A 10,615-nucleotide genomic window follows, 5' to 3' on the forward strand; every position below is an offset into this window, starting at 1 on the left:
TTTTAAGAAATGGGCTATAGTAGTAATGGCCAAATTCAATATTTAATCAAATAGTGTATTTTAAAACAGATTACATCTTAAGAGATCCTAAAATTTCAGAGCTATATAATAAAGCTCAGGATATAAAATTGTTTTAATTTCTTTACACATATTTAACCGCATTTTTAGGTAGGTACAGAACTACAGAACATCATTATAGTTGTGTGTGTGTGTGCGTGCGTGCTGACTCATGATGAGATGCACCAAGCTCTCCTTGGCATTTAGGGTGTTTCTGTTGTTTTGACAGTGACTTGTCTTGAAACCAGATCTGAACTAATGGAGTTAGTTAGCTTTGGCTTTGATAATAACACGTCCATGTCCATTTGCTGATAAATAATATAACTTTTTTTCTGACATTTTGTATTATTAAGTTGTTTATTTCAGTGGTTTAATGTAAATCAGATTAGTTCCACAGGTCCAGTACATTTCCAACCTGTATATCTCTGACAGATTTTGAGCTGTTTGTTTTGCTTAACAGTGGACTTTCCAACTACTCTTATCAAGGCGGCTGGTTTCCCAACTCTACTGCTGGGAAGTAACGCACCCCACGGGGATTCACCCCTGAAACTCCTCCCACAGAAAGAACTAACCCTAGACAGGATAAAAGCCAGGGTTGGAGAGGGAAGACACTATTACAGACCCAGAATCAGCGGGGAGATGTGGGTCGGCAACTGCTGTGTCTGGCCGCTCTGACTGTAGCCCTCTCCTTACCTACCTTATCTGATGGAGCTGCACTACTAGTGTTGTCAGCTCCTAACCTGCTGCGTGTGGGCAGTAATGAGAACATCTTTGTGGAGTCTCAGGACCATGCAGGAGGTCCCCTGAATGTTAAGATCATGGTGAAGAACCACCCTACGCAGAGCAAAGAGCTAGCCTCTAAATCAGTGGTTCTGGATCAAGCAAACAACTTCCAGGCTATGACACAACTGGTCATCCCAGAGGAGGACTTCTTTTTTGATGACTCCAAGCAGAAGCAGTATGTGGTCCTGCAGGCCAAGTTCCCTGACTGCCTCCTGGAGAAGGTTGTCTTGGTCTCCTTCCAGTCTGGATACATCTTCATCCAGACTGATAGGACCATTTACACTCCGGCCAGCACCGTCTACTACAGAGTGTTCTCTATGACTCCAGGCCTGGAGCCTCTAACCAGGAGATATTTGAGGACAAGTTTGTCGCCAATAACAAAGGCATCGCAATCTCTGTGGAGATCATGACTCCTGAGAACATCACCATCTACAGGGAGATCATCACCCCAGACAAGGGAGTCAAATCTGGACAGTTCCATCTCCCTGCAATTGTCAGTTTCGGGACATGGCATGTAGTCACAAGGTTCAAGAGCACTCCTCAAAGACCTTCTCATCTGACTTTGAGGTCAAGGAGTATGTTCTGCCCAGCTTCGAGGTTAGTCTGACCCAGCTAAAGCCTTCTTCTACGTTGATGACAAAGACCTGACTGTTGACATCACTGCCAGGTATCTATACGGTAAGGAAGTGACAGGGACAGGCTATGTGGTGTTTGGTGTCATCACAACAGAGAGCGAGAAAAAAGAGTTTCCCTGCCTCTCTTCAGAGAGTAGAGATCAAAGACGGTAAAGGAGTGGCTTGTCTGAAAAAGGAACATATCACACAGACTTTCCACAACATCCATGATCTGGTCAAACAGCCCATCTTCGTATCAGTCAGCGTGTTAACAGAGGGTGGGGGTGAAATGGTAGAGGCAGAGAAGAGAGGGATCCAGATTGTCACTTCGCCATACACCATCCTCTTCAAGAGAACGCCCAAATACTTCAAACCTGGCATGCCCTTTTGACGTCTCTGTTTACATTACAAATCCCGACAACTCTCCAGCCATTGGAGTGGAGGTTGAGGTGACTCCAGATAATGCTAAAGGGGTGACCAGGGCAAATGGTTTTGCCAAAGTTACACTTTAACACTGTGGCATCTGCCAGAGAGCTGGCAATCACTGTGAAGACCAAGGACCCGGCGATCCTCCACAACAGACAGGCGGAGGCCACCATGAAGGCTCTCCCCTACAGAACTTCCACCAGCAACTTTCTCCATGTCGGGGTTGACTCTAATGAGCTGAAGATAGGGAGAACCCATTAAGATCGAACTGAACCTGGGATCCACCCCCATACAAATCCATGACATTACATACATGTTCCTGAGTAGAGGTCAGCTGGTGAAAGTGGGCCGATTCAAAAGACAGGGCAACGCTGGTGACACTGTCAGTGCCTGTCTCCAAGGAGCTGCTTCCGTCGTTCCGCATCGTAGCGTACTACCATGTGGGAGCAGCTGACCTGGTGGCAGACTCTGTCTGGGTTGACATCAAGGTCTCCTGCATGGGATCACTGAAAGTGACATCCACCAGGCCCAAGGCATTCTATGAGCCTCGTAAGGCTTTCAGTCTGACCATCACTGGAGACCCGGGAGCTAAAGTAGGACTGGTGGCTGTAGACAAGGGAGTCAACGTTCTCAACAGCAAACACCGTCTCACACAGACCAAGATCTGGGACACCATAGAGAAGCATGCTACAGGCTGTACAGCTGGAGGGGAGCAGACAATATGGGGGTGTTCTACGATGCTGGTCTGGTATTTGAGACCAACACTGCTAACGGGACTGGGACAGAACAGACCCAAGCTGTCCTGTTAGTTCTAGGCGGAGACGAGCAGTGACCATCAGTGACGCCATCACTAGTATGGCCAGTAAGTACAATGGTCTGGCCAAGGAGTGTTGTGTGGACGGGGATGAGGACAACACCATGGGATATACCTGTGACAGACGGGCCCAGTACATCACAGATGGGGACGTCTGCGTCAAGCCTTCCTTGTCTGCTGCACTGAGATGGCCTCCAAGAAGATAGAATCCAAACAGGATGCACTGCTGGTTCTCACGCAGTGAGGGGATTATGATGATGCGTACATGGGGTCTGACTAAATTGTGTTTCGTAGTCAGTTCCCCTGAAAGCTGGATGTGGAGGACACCAATCTTCCTGAATGCCCTGCCCAAAACAAGCACTGTGAGTCCACATCTGTAATAAGGAACATCTACCTAAAGGATTCCATCACCACCTGGGAAATAACAGCCATCAGCCTGTCTAAAATTCATGGTATCTGTGTGGCAGATCCGTTTGAGATGATAGTTCACAAAGGAGTTTTCATCGACCTCAAGCTGCCCTACTCAGCCGTCCGCAATGAACAGCTGGAGGTCAAAGCAATCCTCCACAACAACAGCGAAGACCCCATCACTGTGTGTGTGTGGAGCTAATGGAGAATGACGAGGTGTGCAGCTCGGCAAGCAAGAAGGGTAAGTACAGGCAGGAAGTGAACGTGACGCCATGTCCACCGGGTTGTCCCCTATGTCATCATCCCTATGAAACTGGGCATGTACTCCATTGAGGTCAAGGCATCTGTGAAAAACTCCGTCAGCAATGACGGGGTGAAGAGGATCTGCGCGTTGTGGCTGAGGGAGTGCTGGTCAAGAAGGAAACCAACGTACTCCTGAACCCGGCTAAACATGGTGGTGAGCAGACGTCACATACCCAGTGAAGTTCCAAAGAACCAGGTGCCAAACTCTGATGCTTACACACTGATCAGTGTGACAGGTGGAGAGCAGACCAGTGTGCTGGTGGAGCAAGCCATCAGTGGAGACTCTCTGGGCAGTCTGATAGTTCAGCCAGTCGGATCTGGGGGAACAGAACATGATCTACATGACCCTGCCTGTCATTGCTACACACTACTTGGACAACACCAAAAAGTGGGAGGATATTGGCCTGGACAGACGGAACACAGCCATCAAGTACATCAACATTGGTTACCAACGTGAGCTGGCCTACCGTAAAGAAGATGGCTCCTATGCTGCCTGGGTCAGCAGACAGAGCAGCACCTGGCTGACAGCATACGTGGTGAAGGTGTTTGCCATGTCAGTTACATTTATTGTTGTTCAGGAAAACGTGCTCTGTACTGCTGTCAAGTGGCTGATCCTGAACACACAACAGCCAGATGGCATCTTCAATGAGTTTGCTCCTGTCATTCACGCAGAGATGACGGGTAACGTGAGGGGATCAGACAATGACGCTCCATGACAGCTTTTGTTCTCATCGCCATGCAGGAAGCAAGCTCAATGTGTGAGCAGTCTGTCAACAGCCTACAAGGCAGTATGGCTAAGGCAGTAGCGTACCTTGAGAAGCGTCTGCCCCACCTGACTAACCCTTATATGCTGTAGCTATGATCTCCTATGCTCTGGCCAATGCTGCAAAATTCAACAAGGAGACCCTTCTGAAGTTCGCCTCTCCACAACTAGACCACTGGCCGGTCCCTGGTGGTCACGAGTACACGCTGGAGGCCACGTCGCACGCCCTGCTTGCCCTGGTCAAGGTGAAGGCCTTCGAAGAGGCCGGCCCCATAGTCAGGTGGCTCAACAAGCAGAAGAAGGTGGGAGGGGATACGGATCCACACAGTCCACCATCATGGTGTTCCAGGCTGTGGCTGAGTATTGGAGCCACGTGAAGGACCTGAAATACTTTCACTTGAACATCAACCTAGAGGTGGCCGGCAGACCATCAGTCACCAGGTGGGCCATTAACAACAAGAACCAGATCCACACTCGTACGAACATGGTCAACTCCATAGACAAGGACTTGACTGTAAAAGCCTCAGGAAATGGTGAGGCGACCTTGTCGGTGGTGACATTGTACTATGCCCTGCCAGAGGAAAAGGACAGTGACTGTGAAAGCTTTGACCTCTCTGTCACCCTCACAAAGATGGACAAAACAAGCCACGAGGATGCCAAGGAGTCATTTACGCTCACTATTGATGTGTTGTATCGTAATTCAGAGAGATGCAACCCTGTCTATTCTGGACATCGGCTTGCTGACCGGCTTCATTGTGGACACAGACGATCTGAAAATGTTGTCCATGGGGAGGGAGCGCTACATAGAGAAGTTTGAGATGAACAAAGTCCTGTCTGAAAAAGGATCTCTCATCCTATATCTGGACAAGGTGTCTCATAAGTTAGAAGACAAAATATCCTTTAAGATCCACAGAGTGCAGGAAGTGGGAGTTCTACAGCCAGCTGCCGTCTCTGTATATGAATACTACAACCAGAAGAACTGTGTGAAGTTCTACCACCCACAGAGGGAGGGTGGTACTCTGAGTAGACTGTCTCTTGGAGACGTGTGCACGTGTGTGGAAGAGAGCTGCAGTATGCAGAAGAAAGATGAGCCAGATGTCAACCGCAGCACTACGGTGGTGTCCTAGGAGAACAGACATGGATAGAGTACTGGCCCTCACAACAAGAGTGCACATCCAGAAACTACAATGTCATAACTCATTGTAACCTATAGAGTGTATGGAGATGAGCTTTCCCACATGGAATATATTCTGTTAGAAACTGCAGTAAATTATGTACACCATGCATTAAAACATATGATGATGACGACTGCAAATGGCACATTTATACATTTAAGTGTGCCATTTGCAGTTGTTATCATCATTGATTACAATGACATAGTCACATTTCTATGGCTTTATTTTTGCACTAAATTGACACTGCCTGCTGTAATATGCATGAAATAAATGTATTAAAAAATTTATTTTCTCTTTCTTTTGTGTGCATATCACCAGTCATTATGGGGATTTAATTGTTTATTGGTTTTAAACACCAAACAAAGACATTTTAGTTGAGTGGGATGGTAACTGTTTTTGTTCACTATTTGAGCACCAAAATGTCCAAATATCTCATTCTGGTCCATATGGCAAGTCAGTCAGGAGTACTATATATCTTTCAGCACTGCTTTTACCGACGTGGAAACTTGTTTTATAGAAACAAGATAATTTATAATCAGGGGTTAATATATTATGAGCAAGGTTTTGACATTAGGGTGAAACAAGGGACACTGACCCTTACCAGGAGGAAGTGTGTCTCCGTCATTGAGCTTTGTTTTGCCAGACATGTCATCATGGGAGATATGCAGTATGTATTTTAGCAGACAACAGTTGTAGTGGGATCACACACACACACTGATGCTGAACCTTTCATGTAAGCCTTGGGGATGACACTTACAGCTAGATGGCTCTGAGTGTTTGAAGGACATTTCAGTCTCAATCAGTTAAGATTACATTTTTTTTGACAGGTGTAGACAATCAAAATACACATTGTGAACTAATTGTAATCAGATCTTTCTGACCACATCCAGAGGTAGTCAGGCATGCATTGAATATTTTGTATCATTTTTTAAAAACTTTTATTTCACTAGGCAAGTCAGTTATTAAGAACAAATTCTTATTTACAATGACGGCCTACACTGCATTGTATCTGGACATCTTACAAGTGTGCAGATCTGGTTGGTCAAACAATTTAACTCATCAATATACTTTGTGCTAAAAAGTAAAATGATTGACTAAGCATGACATTATTTTGAAACAATAACTCCTTTAAAAATTATTTATTTAACTAGGCAAGTCAGTTAAAAACAAATTCTTATTTTCAGTGATGGCCTAGGGAAGATTGCCTTGTTCAGGGGCAGAATAACAGATTTTTTACCTTTGTCAGCTCAGGGATTTGATCTTGCAACCTTTTGGTTACAACTCCAACACTCTAACCACTAGGCTACCTGCCCATGGAAGGACCAGGAAATCTGGTCACAATGCCGAGAGAATGGACCCAGATATGTTTACATTGTAATACTCTTTATTATTTTAATAAACCAAACACAATGGTACATTTTAAGCGCAGGTAATATTGCTACAGGTTCAGGGTTGTGTCAGAAATATTTTTCTATTTTCCCTATCACAAATATTGGCTCACTTGCTGGAGTTGGCACAAAAGAGCTAGGTTTTGATGAATTAACAAGTTGTGGGTGTGTCGAGGCTTGACCCCTCACTGGCCAATCAGAACATGCTCCATGGCTAAATATGTGGTTGCTTGAGGTTGTGTATTTACAGTTTTTTTATGTATTGCCATGGAATCAACTCCAATTCTAATGTTAATCCGTTATAGTTTTGTTAAATTGCTTACATAAACGAAATAATAAACTATAGACCTATCCTATCTTTGCCAAATAGGCTAACTAGAACCAGTTTGCACATTGTTCTAAGTAATTGCATGGGCTCAATCTCATTAACACTGAGATAGGGGCTAGGCCTACTGTAAACTGCATTATGGCTGAGCATGGACATGCCAAACATTGTCAATGCTATGACAGGGTAGCCTAGTGGTTGAACATTGGGCTAGTAACTGAAAATTCAGTTTGAATCCCTGAGCTGACAAGGCACAAACCTGTTGTTCTGCCCTAACAAGGCAGTTATGTCCACTGTTCCTAAGCTGTCATTGAACATATGAATTTGTTCTTAACTGACTTGCCTAGTTAAATAAAGATGAAATATAAGTAGGCAAGATTAAGTTAATTACTGATGAGGCCTAAAATGAGAAAAAATATTCTAATCAAAACTAAACAAACTGTTTTAAAATGGTATGTTTGAATCAATGTCCTTGTTTCAACGTCATAGCTTGAGTAAAATAACATACATTACCAGTCAAAAGTTTGGACACACCTACTAATTCAAGGGTTTTTCTTTATTTTTACTATTTTCTACATTGTAGAATAATAGTGAGACATCAAAACTGTTAAGTAACACATATGGAATCATGTAGTAAGCAAAAGTGTTCAACAAATCTAAATATATTTTAGATTTGAGGTTCCATATTAGCCACCCTTTTCAGCTGTTTGAAGCTGCTGTTCAAAACCGAAAGTTAAAAAAACAAAACTTAAGCACGGAAGCATAAAAATAGCACATATAACAGATCTACTGCTTCTTAGAATTGCTTTCAATGAGAATGACAGATCTATGACTCATATTTCAAAGTGGATTTGTTCATATATTAAGTTACATAATGCATTCCCCCAAAAAAATGTGTCTATTAATGAACCCCAGCGTTAATAATGTAAAATTAGCAGAATATATACAGTGGGCAAAAAAAGTATCAATGTCAATAATAAAAAAGTTTATCTCAATACTTTGTTATATACCCTTTGTTTGAGGTCAAATGTTTTCTGTAAGTCTTCTAAAGGTTTTCACACACTGTTGCTGGTATTTTGGACCATTCCTCCATGCAGATCTCCTCTAGAGCAGTGATGTTTTGGGGCTGTTGCTGGGCAACACGGATTTTCAACTCCCTCCAAAGATTTTCTATGGGGTTGAGATCTGGAGACTGGCTAGGCCACTCCAGGACCTTGAAATGCTTCTTAAGCCACTCCTTCGTTGCCCGGCGGTGTGTTTGGGATCATTGTCATGCTGAAAGACCCAGCCACGTTTCATCTTCAATGCCCTTGCTGATGGAAGGAGGTTTTCACCAAAATCTCACGATACATGGCCCCATTCATTCTTTCCTTTACACGGATCAGTCATCCTGGTCCGTTTGCAGAAAAAAACAGCCCCAAAGCATGATGTTTCCACCCCCATGCTTCACAGTAGGGATGCAACTCAGCATTCTTTGTCCTCTAAACACGATTTTAGTTGAGTTTTTACCAAAACGTTATATTTTGGTTTCATCTGACCATATGACATTCTCCCAATCTTCTTCTGGATCATCCAAATGCTCTCTAGAAAACTTCAGACGGGCCTGGACATGTACTGGCTTAAGCAGGAAAACACGCCTGGCACTGCAGGATTTGAGTCCCTGGCGGCGTAGTGTGTTACTGATGGTAGGCTTTGTTACTTTGGTCCCAGCTCTCTGCAGGTCATTCACCAGGTCCCCCGTGTGGTTCTGGGAATTTGCTCACCGTTCTTGTGATCATTTTGACCCCACAGGGTGAGATCTTGTGTGGAGCCCCAGATCGAGGGAGATGATCAGTGGTCTTGTATGTCTTCCATTTCCTAATAATTGCTCCCACAGTTGATTTCTTCAAACCAAGCTGCTTACCTATTGTAGAGTCAGTCTTCCCAGCCTGGTGCAGGTCTACAATTTTGTTTCTGGTGTCCTTTGACAGCTCTTTGGTCTTGGCCATAGTGGAGTTTGGAGTGTGACTGTTTGTGTCTTTTATACTGATAACAAGTTCAAACAGGTGCCATTAATACAGGTAACGAGTGGAGGACAGAGGAGCCTCTTAAAAAAGAAGTTACAGGTCTATGAGAGCCAGAAATCTTGCTTGTTTGTAGATGACCAAATACTTATTTTCCACCATAATTTGCAAATAAATTCATTAAAAATCCTACAATGTGATTTTCTGGATTTTTTTTCTCTCATTTTGTCTGTCATAGTTGAAGTGAATCTATGATGAAAATTACAGGCCCCTCTCATCTTTTTAAGTGGGAGAACTTGCACAATTGGTGGCTGACTAAATACTTTTTTTGCCCCACTGTATATATATATATATTGTCACACCCTGACCATAGTTTACTTTGTATGTTTCTATGTTTGGTTGGTCAGGGTGTGAGCTGGGTGGGCATTCTATGTTACATGTCTAGTTTGTCTAGTTCTATGTTTGGCCTGATATGGTTCTCAATCAGAGGCAGAGTGTTCGTCATTGTCTCTGATTGGGAACCATATTTAGGTAGCCTGTTTGGTGTTGGGTTTTGTGGGTGATTGTCCTTAGTGTCTTGATGTCCTTGGTCTGTGTGTATGTGCACCAGTATTAGGCTGTTTCGGTTTTCGTTACGTTTATTGTTTTGTAGTGTTTGTATTTAGATTCGTGTTGCTTCAGTTTAAATAAACATGGATCATAAATCTACACGCCGCATTTTGGTCCGACTCTCCTTCACACCTAGAAACCGTTACACACACACATATATATATATATATGTATATATATATATATATATGTATATATATATATGTATATATATGTGTATATATATATATGTATATATATATATATATGTATATATATATATGTATGTGTATATATGTATATATATATATGTATATATATATATGTGTATATATGTATATATATATATGTATATGTATATATATATATGTGTATATGTAGGAATGTTTATGTATGCATATATAGGTATGTATGTATTTAGCCAAAGAAAATATGGGGGATTGGAAATGATGCAGACAATTACATTGATGGAAGCAACAATCTATCTGCAATTTTAATTTAATCCACTCCTTTATAAAAAATGTTTAATTAAAGAGGGTTAAGTTAGTGGGACATTTTGGAAGCAATTGAGAACATCTGTGTTGTTGATCTTAGTACTTATTGATGGTTTAAAGATGCACTATGCAGAAATTGCTCCTTCATCTCCTTGTTGCTAAAATTGTAATAGTTTGCCTAATTTGAGTTTGTGACAATACATGCAAGCATTAGCGTAGAGAATCATTGAGAATCATACATAATGCATCCCAAAATTGTGTCTCATTAATGAACCCCAGAGTCAATCTAAGCAGCATAATAAAGTTATCAAAATCAAAATCTGTCAGTTTAAACTAGAGATCTGCATTAAAAGCCGCCTCAATACACCGCATCACCTATTGCGGCCCTACCCATCTGCGGTGGAAGGTGGCCGAGCTAGAGTGGTTTGTCGGACCCTGAGACATCCCAAAATCGGTCTTCTCACAAAATGTCTG

General features: G+C 42.8%; 1 pseudogene; it reads left to right on the top strand.

The window, feature by feature from the left end:
• The first annotated feature begins 1,191 nt into the window (after positions 1 to 1,191).
• On the top strand, positions 1,192 to 5,640 carry LOC121842198 (annotated as a pseudogene).
• The last annotated feature ends 4,975 nt before the right edge of the window (positions 5,641 to 10,615 follow it).

This window comes from Oncorhynchus tshawytscha, unplaced genomic scaffold (genome assembly GCF_018296145.1).
Source record: "Oncorhynchus tshawytscha isolate Ot180627B unplaced genomic scaffold, Otsh_v2.0 Un_contig_4782_pilon_pilon, whole genome shotgun sequence".
Classification (NCBI taxonomy): Eukaryota; Metazoa; Chordata; class Actinopteri; order Salmoniformes; family Salmonidae; genus Oncorhynchus; species Oncorhynchus tshawytscha.